The sequence below is a fragment of the Chrysochloris asiatica genome, unplaced genomic scaffold (assembly GCF_000296735.1).
Source record: "Chrysochloris asiatica unplaced genomic scaffold, ChrAsi1.0 scaffold00093, whole genome shotgun sequence".
Classification (NCBI taxonomy): domain Eukaryota; kingdom Metazoa; phylum Chordata; class Mammalia; order Afrosoricida; family Chrysochloridae; genus Chrysochloris; species Chrysochloris asiatica.
Genome location: NW_006408611.1, coordinates 4,803,768 through 4,814,037, shown reverse-complemented (window position 1 = coordinate 4,814,037; position 10,270 = coordinate 4,803,768).

Sequence of the window (10,270 nt, the reverse complement as noted above, 5' to 3'; positions counted from 1 at the left end):
TAAAACTTTGTCTGACCGGCCAGTTGCCTTGCTACACAGGCAGTGTGTGTGCACAGGGGAAGCCTCCAATAGTGGGTGGTGGTGTTCACTTGCTTAGGCCCCTGCTCTAGTCACCACTATAGAAGTGCACAGATAGATATTGAGAAGTTAATGGGAGAAAGATTCTCTACTATTTTTGTCTCTGAAATTCAGTTAGGTATCTCTATGTGCACAGCATATTTCTTGAAATTGTTGCATCTTTTTTATGTTGGGCTTTTATAGATTGTTCATATGGTTTGTCTGTTAGGCCAAACCTGCTTTTTTTTTTGCTAGATAGGCAGGAGTAAAGGATCCCGCACAAGTTAACTTTATGGTTGGGACCCACAGGCAGAAGTCAAAAGTAGCAGCCAAAGAATTTGTCCTTGGGGCCCTTTCTCTCTGTACCGTGGGATAGCGGTGGTCTCAATGCTTGAGTTTTGGGGGGCATGCATCCACCCGCCTGAATGCATCCAGGCTGTGCAAAGAAGGCACAACAGGGAAAAGGAAGAAAAAATGTGTAGAATGCCCCCACACCGCCTTGTGCAAATGTCACTGCACTGCTTTTAGCACCAGTGCCCTGTGCCGCTGGTTCCCTGTGCTGGTCTGGATGTAGCCCCACTCTCTGAGCTCTGCCTAGGCAGGATGACCACAGAGGGACTCCCCTGTCATGACCAATGCCTAAATTGCAATATTTTCCTTTATATTGTGATTTTTCCACGGGTGGTTGCAGGAAACTGATGGCCTGAACTTTACGCTAGATACAGTGTTCTGGTGCTGTTCCATGAGAGCAGCTTCTCTAGGCTTTCAGCCCCTCCCCCACGGAGCCTGTCCTATCTGACTCTGTTCTGCCACCCACTGAAAACGGAAGTCCTAGTCTTCTTAAATGTTTAGAAAAATTTTAGCATCCTCTAGCTATTAGAGAAAGCAAGGAATGGACTTGTGTGAATAGTAGTATAGAATGTTTAACAAAAGGAACACATTTTTCATAAAGCTCATGTGTTTCTAGTAAAAAAAAAAAAAGTCCTGTAGTAGACCTCAAGTAGAGAGTAAACCTTGTGGAGAATTATAAAAATCCCCTTGATCCAATTGCCTCAGGATTTTCCTTCATGCTTCTCAAGTCTAAAGAATTATAAAAGTAATAGAAATAAATTTGACATATAATTTAAAGTCATTTACGTGGTTTGCATGAGGTCCACTGAGTGTGTTTTAAATCTCTTTTGTAAATCAACTTGCAGGACTACAAAAATACAGTTGTGAATTGTTGGCTGAAATTAGCTCCCTAACTTAGATACAGGAGCATAATTACTGACATCAAGGAAAGCCGACCAGATATGCAAAGAATTTGCTGGGAAAAAATGCACCATTGAGAACTGGTAGACAGAACACAATTAAATGGTTTTGCCGGATTCAATTTTGATTATTTAGCAATCTCCTACCCACAGCCTCAAAGTTCTCAGGCATATCTTAAATTAAAGGATATTTGTGATAATAAAAAAAAAAGATATAAGCTTCCCACTCTCATTTTTACCCAACATTAATAAAAATTAAATTAAAAGCAAGTTCTTTGAAAGGTTATTGGCAACAAATTTGAATATTGTAATGTGAATCTGATAAGAAAAGGAAATTCTTCTCTTTTTTCTTTCCTTTTTATTGTAGTAATAATATGAAAACCGCTTTTTTAGAAAGTGAAAAAAGCAAAAAAAAAATTTTTTTACAGTCTAATGCTCCAAGAAAGAACTGATTCTTTCCTTTTCACTTTGCAAAGAATACACACAAATATGAAAGGCAGCTACCATGATTAAAAGCTGCACAACTACCTCAAACCACAATAGAAATTCTGACTCCAAATGCCCTTTTCATTATTCATAATGAAATGCGACTTTATTTTCCCACATACTCGAGACTGTGCTAGCTGAGAGTTCAAACATGTAAATGAAGCCAAACACTCCAAAGAATACCTCCATTCTTTGCTTCCACAGGCCATGTGAGGACACCGCTTGTGCCCAGTGAACACATGGGTTATTAACTTTTTACTTCCTAATCTCTTTTAGACTTAGGCTAATTCTGTTGCTTATTTTGTTTTTGTACACTTTCATGGTTCTCATGAGTATATTTAAAATGGTCTCTAGATTGTACTGAACAGTTATTTCATAAAGACTGCTATGCTATTTCAGATAGACAATTGTCTATGAACAAGGTCCTCAGTGGTTCCTTTTTGCTTGTATATTTTATTATCTAAAAACACATACCAGATTTTCCATAGATCTCAGTAGTAAGATCACTGAGCTCACCTTCAAAAGACTTGAGCCATAAGTCCAGCCTTGGTTTTCCATATGTTCTCTTAATCAAAAGGACATAAAATCAACAGGCAAATGCTTCTTCTGATTGTTGAGCATTAACCCTCATATAGTCTGATCTGCTTGCTTAGTTTACCTCTTCTTGCTTCCTTGCCTCATTTATTAATACGAAATAACTTTGGGGTGATGGAGAGGTTGAGCTAAAAATGCAATATAAAAAGTTTGGAAGAAGGAATTTGGCATCAGATATGAAAAGAGATGTTATTGTGGTTGTCACCCACTATGGTGACCCCACGTAAAGCAAAATTAAACTATGTGTGGTTGGGTATCCTCTTGAGAGTTGGGGATCAGACTATGTGATCCAAATGGGTTTCCTTTGATTGGGTTTCCGAAGCAGATTTCCAGGACTTTCTAATTAGTATGTTTTAGTTTTAAAGTTCTGTTGAAAATAATTTAACATCATGGTAGTGGTGGTGGTGTTGTGCTGTGGAGTCAGTTCTGACTCATAGCGAGCCTGCATAGGGTTTCTGAGGCTGTAAATCTTTACAGGAACAGGGTGCAATCCACCACTGACTAAGGTTAGTAACTGTGTTTGAGGTGCATTGACCAGGAATAGAACCTTGGTCTATTGTATGGTGTCAAGAATTCTACAAATTAACCATAAGTGCTTCAAATGTTAGGCATTTTATCACAGCCTGTAAGGCCACTTAGGTACTTTGGTGGCACGGTGGGCTACAGGTAGGGCTGCTAACTGCAAAGTTAGCAGCTAGAAACTACTAGTCACTCCATGGAAGAAGATGAGTCTTTCTGCTCCCATAAACATGTATAGCCTTGAAAACCCTATACAGAGTCGCTATGAGTCAGAACAAACTCGACAGCACATAAGAGCAACAACATAATTCTAGGTCATATATACCTGCTCCTGCCTTGGACCTCATCTCATTCCTCTGTTAGTTCACTGTGGATAGAACAGTCTTATTTCAATTGTTTGATAATGTCAAGATCATTCCAACACAAGGCATTTATCCTTGTTGATTATTGTACCTTGTACAGTGAAATTTCCATGTTGCTGTCTTTCCCCCATTGTTCACGTCTGAGCTCAGATCTTACTCTTTCAGAGAAGACTATTTGATCCACTTATCTAAAATAACACCTCCACATGTGCACACTTTCTCTAACTAATTATTCTCTTCATTTCCCAAAGATTTGTTTTGTGTGTCAGATGTTTGGCTCCCCTAAATCATGGTAGAATGGAAACCACATTTATGCAAAGATCTTGTCTATTTTGCCCAGGACCTAGGATAGTGTAAGGTGATATCTCTCTCATCATTAAGCATTCCCCAGAGCTTCTATTTACTTGCTCAAAATATGTAGATCAAAAATGAATTTTTAGAATCATTAAACATGATCCTTGACCCTGGTTTGCTAATAATCCAGTTAAGGAGACATGTATTCAATATACAGAAAACTTAATGGTAAAAGACTTAAGTAAGATTTTAACAATAAGAAAAGTAGACAGATATCACAATGCCTAATGAGGAAGCAAAGTGACAAATTATTCTTTTTTCTTCAGGATCAAACAGACCTCTGGAGAATTTTGTTCTCTTGTTTTGTTTTTATAGGCAAAAAAGAAGTTGTTGTTGTTTTTTAATTTATATTCCTAAGGATAGATTTCTTCACATCTCTTTGAACTTTTCCTTCTGTTCCCTCAATGGCCCCATAGCTTATTATCTCCAACAAAGTGAAAATACTAATGAGGGGTGACATTCTAGGTGCCATTTAAAAGGTATTTGTAGCTGCTGAATTCAGATCTTTCCACTGCTTTCCCTTTACCACATGAAGCACTAGTTTATTTGAATCTTTTCTTCATGGGCCTGATAAATCAGCAGTTGGCACTATACATGAAGCAGCCCAGTGCTTGCTCAGAAAATTGCTGTTATTTATTGATTTATATATTGAAAATAACCTCAGGGCTATCTCAAAACTTCTGATATTTCTAACCACGCATTAGACTCTTTCTGGCTGTATTAGACATAAACATCCACAGTTTTCACAAGACAGAAACACCATTCTCTAGCAGGCATGTTTAGAACACAGGGCATTGTTCCCTTGCCCACAGCCAGAAGGCTCCTTAGAAGTGAGGATGGAAAGACTTGTCTCTTGTTCTTGGACATATTGTTAGGATGGATCAATAAAGTAGAGGGTGAGCGAAAAAGAGGAAGACCAAGACAACTAGTTGTATTGACATGGTGATAGTAACAATTAGCTTAAACAAAACATCAACAGTTAGGGTTGCATAGGACCAGGAAGTGTTTTATTCTGTTGTGAATAGAGTTGTTATGATTCAGCACCAACCCATGCTAAGGATCCCCCCCCAAAATTTTTGTCTGCCTCTACTAAAGCATAAAGGCCTGGTGTGGAATTGTAGGATAAGAACTGGACTGCTAAATGAAAGCTCACAGTAGTTCAAATCCTACAGAGGGTCATAATGATCCAGAACAGCGACAACAACCAGAGGCCTCGGAGTCCTGGTGGCATCGCAGGTTACTCATTGGACTGACAGCTGTAGGATTTGTGGTTTGAAGCCACCAGTTACTTCCAGGGAAACAGATGTGGCTTTTTGCTTCTATCAACACTCACAGAAGCAGCAGTCAATAAACCACACGACGTACTGCATTAGGCGAATCTTCTGCACAAGACCTTTTTAAGATATTGAAGAACAAAGACGTCAGCTTGAGGACTAAGGTGCACCTGACCCAAGTCATGGTATTTTCAATAATCTCATATGCATGTGAAAGCTGGACAGTGAATAAGGAAGACCGGAGAAGAATTGGTGCTTTTGAGTTATGGTGTTGGAGGAGAATATTGAAAGTGCCATGGGCTGCCAAAAGAACCAATAGATCTGTTTTGAAAGAAGTGTAGCCAGAGTGCTCGTTGGAGGCCAGGATGGCCAAACTTCGTCTCTCATACTTTGGACATATTGTCAGGAGGGACCAGTCACTGGAGAAGGATATCATGTTTGGTAAAGTGGAGGGTCAGAGAAAAAGAGGAAGACCCCTAACGAGATGAATTGGCCAAGTAGCAGCATCGATGGGCTCAAGTGTGGCAACAGTAGTGAGGTTGGCCCAGGATCGGGCAGTGTTTTGTCCTGCTGTGCATAATGTCACTATGGGTCGGTACTGATTTTATGGCACCTAACAACAACAACAACAAAAATTACAGCCTTTGAAAGATTCTACAGGATTGCTATGAGTCAGAACTGACTTGATTGCACATAACATCAACAAACAACCAGAGACCTGTATGATGGAATTCATCTTGAAGAAATTTTACACATGCACTCAATTAGCATGGTGGCGGCTAAGCACCGTGGAGTCAGCTCTGACTCATAGCGACCCTGTACAGGGTTTCCAAGGATGTAAATCTTCACGGGAGCAGAAAGCCTCATCTTTCTCCCGAGGAACAGCTGGTAGTTTCCAACTGCTGACCTTGCGGTTCACAGCTCGATTCATAAACTAAGTTACCAGATACACCTCTTAAATGGATCACTTTCTAGGAATCCCTGCCAATCTTTACAAATGGTGTCCTCGTGTGGTGCTGTAGGTTAATGTGCTGGACTACAAAGTCGGTCTGAACCACAAGGTCAGTGGTTCAGGCTCACCGACCACTCCTCAGAAACCCTATACAAGCTCACTATGGGTTGGAACCCACTGGACAACACTTCACAAGAACAAAATTACCTCTATTAATAAACATAACGTCTTTCCACACCAAAGTCTTTTAAACCTGACAAAGCCTCTGTGCAGGGAGATTAGGGCTAATGTTGCCAAAGGTCTTTGTCGTCTCCTCTGGCCAGACCTTTTCCTCTCAGTAAATGTTCCAATTTTTGCTCACAGGAAACTCTGTTTTTGTAACCTACTCATTCTTGATCAGCAAAGATAAGGACCTTCATTAAAGTGTCAGGACCTCCCTACATCATGATAATAATAACACTTAAAAGAAAATTACACCCAGACATTTTAGAGATTCTGAAGAAGAGATCAGTTTCTTCTAGAACATATAATTATAGTATGGTACTTTGAACACTGTTTATCTTAAATTTTATTTTACTTTTAACTTCAGATCTGGCAAGTCTGTCAAAAAAGTTTGTTTGTTTTTTTACTATAAATTTCTAATTATATTACTAAGTCAAAAAGTATTACTGCTAAGGTTCCAATTCAAGTGTATACAGGTTTATTTCATACAAAACCTGGTCAAACATGTTTCTCTGATCAGTGTTTATATCTCTCAGTAATATATTTGTATTAGTTTCACAATGATGCATTAAAAAAAAAAAAAATTCATTTAAAACAGTGGCTTCCCAGAGAATCTACTGGGTCAATTAAATTCAAGACACAGAAGTCAATCCAAAAGGTAATAGTGACTGTTCTTGGGATTCCAAAGGGGTGACCTTGATAGGACAAAGGACAAAAGATGATGAATGGGGGTTATTAGAAAGAAGTGTAATTAATTGAAAAAACCACTGATGAGGCCAAGAAAGTTGTTCCAAGGCTTTTTTTTTTTTTTTTTCCCCTCCATCATGATGTAACTGGAAAACATGTCCATGCCAAATGAAGTGCTCCACTTAGAAATTACACAGCGGTGAAGGGTAAAAAAAGAATTCGTCCTTGTTTCGTTTGCACACAAAAGGAAACCGAGTGGAATTGTCTTCTCTGATCAGCTAGCTACTTTTATAGGACTGTTGAGTTAAGAAGGTGACATCATCACAGGTTTAGATACATTTTTAAACATACATAAACTTTGTCAGCATGCTCAGTTGCAAAATTACTTTTTCTAATTAACAAACATGTAAGTGTATATCAAAGAGCTCTGGTAGCACAGTTGTTACAATACAGGCTGCTAACCTCAAGGTCAGTAGTTCGAAACTACTAGTAGTTCTGCATGAGAAAGACAAGACTTTCTGCTCCTGTAAAGATTTAGAGCCTTGGAAATTCTATGAAGTGTCGCTAAGAGTTGGAACTGCCTCCCCAGCACACCATCATGACCATCATGTGTGATCACCATGCTTACTCTCCACCCAGGAGGATGGGTATGGCACTGTAGGATAAGAACGGCTATGCTTCAGTAAGAGTCCCTGTCTGTTCAAACCTCTGTCTCTCTGGCTTCTTTCATGTATGTGCTGCACCTACACCCTACTGATTCTTCAAGATACGGTGGGACTTGACCAGGCCGTCTCATCCACGTGGGAGCAATATTTGTAGATATAGGCAGTTCAAGATCCTTTTACCCAAAGAATGTAAATTGAGGAAATGTATGTTTTCATAATCCCAGAGGCCAAATGTGGTGTATAAGAATAAAGTACTGGACCACAAGGTTGTTTGAACTGCAAGGCCGGCAGTTAAAACCCACCAGCTTCTCCTTGGAAACCACCAGGGTGGCTATGAGTTGGAAATGATTTGACAGCATTTAGCAACAACAATAATCCTAGATAAGAATTCATATTTTACTGCTTATTTAAGGAGCTCTGGTAGTATAGTGGTAATGAGTTGGGCTACTAACCTCAAAATCAGCAGTTCATAACTACCAGCGTTCTTCAGGAAAGTGATGCAGCTTTCTGCTCCCATCAAGATTTACAGCCACAGAAACCCTATACAAAGTCGCTGTGGAGTCAGCGCTGACTCCACAGCACACCACCACCTCCATTGCTTATTTAAGATTATTTTTTAAAGCTTTTATTAAGAATTGAGTGATAGTTTATATGGGAGAACACTGGTTTTGTACTCAATCAATCATGTTTTGTTTCATTGCAATAATTACAGCCCCCTCCACACACCATAGAATAAAAATATTTGCCTCTATTTCTTCTTCTTTTTTTTTTTTTTTTTGATGTCCACAAAAGCAAGCAGGAACATATAATCATTTAAACAACCAAAGGGCACATTTTGTAAGCCAGCATCCTGCCTGCCAGCACACAGCTTTTCTCTAGAGTCCTCACTGTTCCATCTCTCCTTGCCATCTCTGGTGTCAGTGCTACTCTGGTAAAGACCCAACATTCCGCTCATGCTCTTCTCTCTTGATAGTACTAGGGCCCTCTGTTCCTGGAACGTAAGATTAACTACTTTAAGTAACCCACCCCGCTTTTTGTTGCACAACTTCTATCTTTACAGTTAAGATCATTTTTAATTTAAAGAAATAAATGAGGGAAATAAAAAGACAATGCAGATGATAGGTATCTAGTCTAGCCTCCTGTGCTAATTAAGATTTTGTGTGAACTTGACTGGGCCAGGATTCTCGGTACTTTGGCAACTGAGCTATAGCTATCATCCATGACGTGATTTAATGTGAAAATCAAATAAGAGGAGCAAGGGTGTGATTGTTGTTGTTGTTGCAGTTGTTGCTAAGTGACATCAAGTCAGTTCTGAATCACAGCGAGCCTGTACAGGGTTTCCATGACAAACTGACAGACCACTTATCTGTCACTTTGATGTACTGTGGCGGCTTGCACGTTGCTGTGATGCTGGAAGCTATGTCACCAGTATTTTGAATGCCAGCAGGGTCCTCCACAGTGGACAGGTTTCAGCTAAGCTTCCAGACAAAGATAGAAGGACAAGCAGACAGACTATTCACGGAACACCTTATGAATAGAAGTGAAACAGTTTCAGAAAACACAAGAATATTGGATATTAAGACAGGATGAATAGCACCAGAACACTGTCAGGGATAGTCCCAGGAGATGAGCAGGTTGGAAGGCACTCAAAATGCAACTGGTGAAGAGCTGCCTCCTCAAAGTAGAGTAGACCGTGATGATACAAATGGAGTCAAGCTTCCAGGTGCTTCATTTGCTGATGGGGCACAACTCAAAATGAGGAGAAACAGCTATGAACATCCATTTGGATAATACTAGATTCATACTTAATACATTTCAAGCATGATTACCTTCTCCAGGGATAGATCTCTATTGATAATATGTCCTAAGAATGAGAGACAAAGTCAGGCCACCCTGGCTTCTAAGGAGCATTCTGGAGGTACTTTTTCCAATACAGAGTCTATGGTATTTTTTATATTCTTTTCCAACACCATAATTCAAATGCATCAACTCTTCTACGATCTCCCTTATTCACTGTCCAACTTGCACATGCATATGAGGCTAGTGAAAATACCAGTTTGATTCAGGGGCACTTTAGTCCTCAAAAGGGCATTTTTACTCTTGAAAAGATTTTAAAGTGATCTAGTGTATCAGATTTGCCTACTGTAATTCGTTGTTTGATTTCTTGACTGCTGCTTCCATGCATTCTGATTGTGGATTCAAGCAAAATGAAGTCTTTGACAACTTCAATCTTTTCTCCTTTTATATGGATGTTATTGGTCCAGTGGTGAGGATTTTTGTTTTCTTTACATTGAGGTGCAACCCATACTAAAGACTGTGGTCTTTGATCTTCATCAGTAAGTATTTTAAATCCTATTCACATTTAGCAAGCAAGATTGTATCATCTGCATGCAAGTCTTCCTCCAAGCCTCATGTCACATTCATCTCCATATAATTCAGTTTCTCAGATTATCTGCTCAGCATACAGATTTAATAAGCATGGTGAAAGACTACAAGCCTGTTGTAAACCTTTCCTGATTTTAAACTATTCAGGGTCCCCTTGTTCTGTTCAAACCTCTTGATCTATATACAGGTTTATCATGAGCTCAATGAAGTATTCTGGAATACTCATCTCTGCAGTGCTGTCCATAGCTTGTCATGATCCACACAATCAAAAGCCTTTACATTGTCAATGAAGTATAGGTAAACATCTTTCTGTTATTTTCTGCTTTCAGTCATGATCAATCTGATGTTAATAATGATATCCTTCCTTCCATGTCCCCATCTGAATTTGGCTTGAACATCTGGCAGTTCCCTGATAATGTATTGCTGTAGCCATTTTAAATTATTTTTAACAAAATTTTACTTC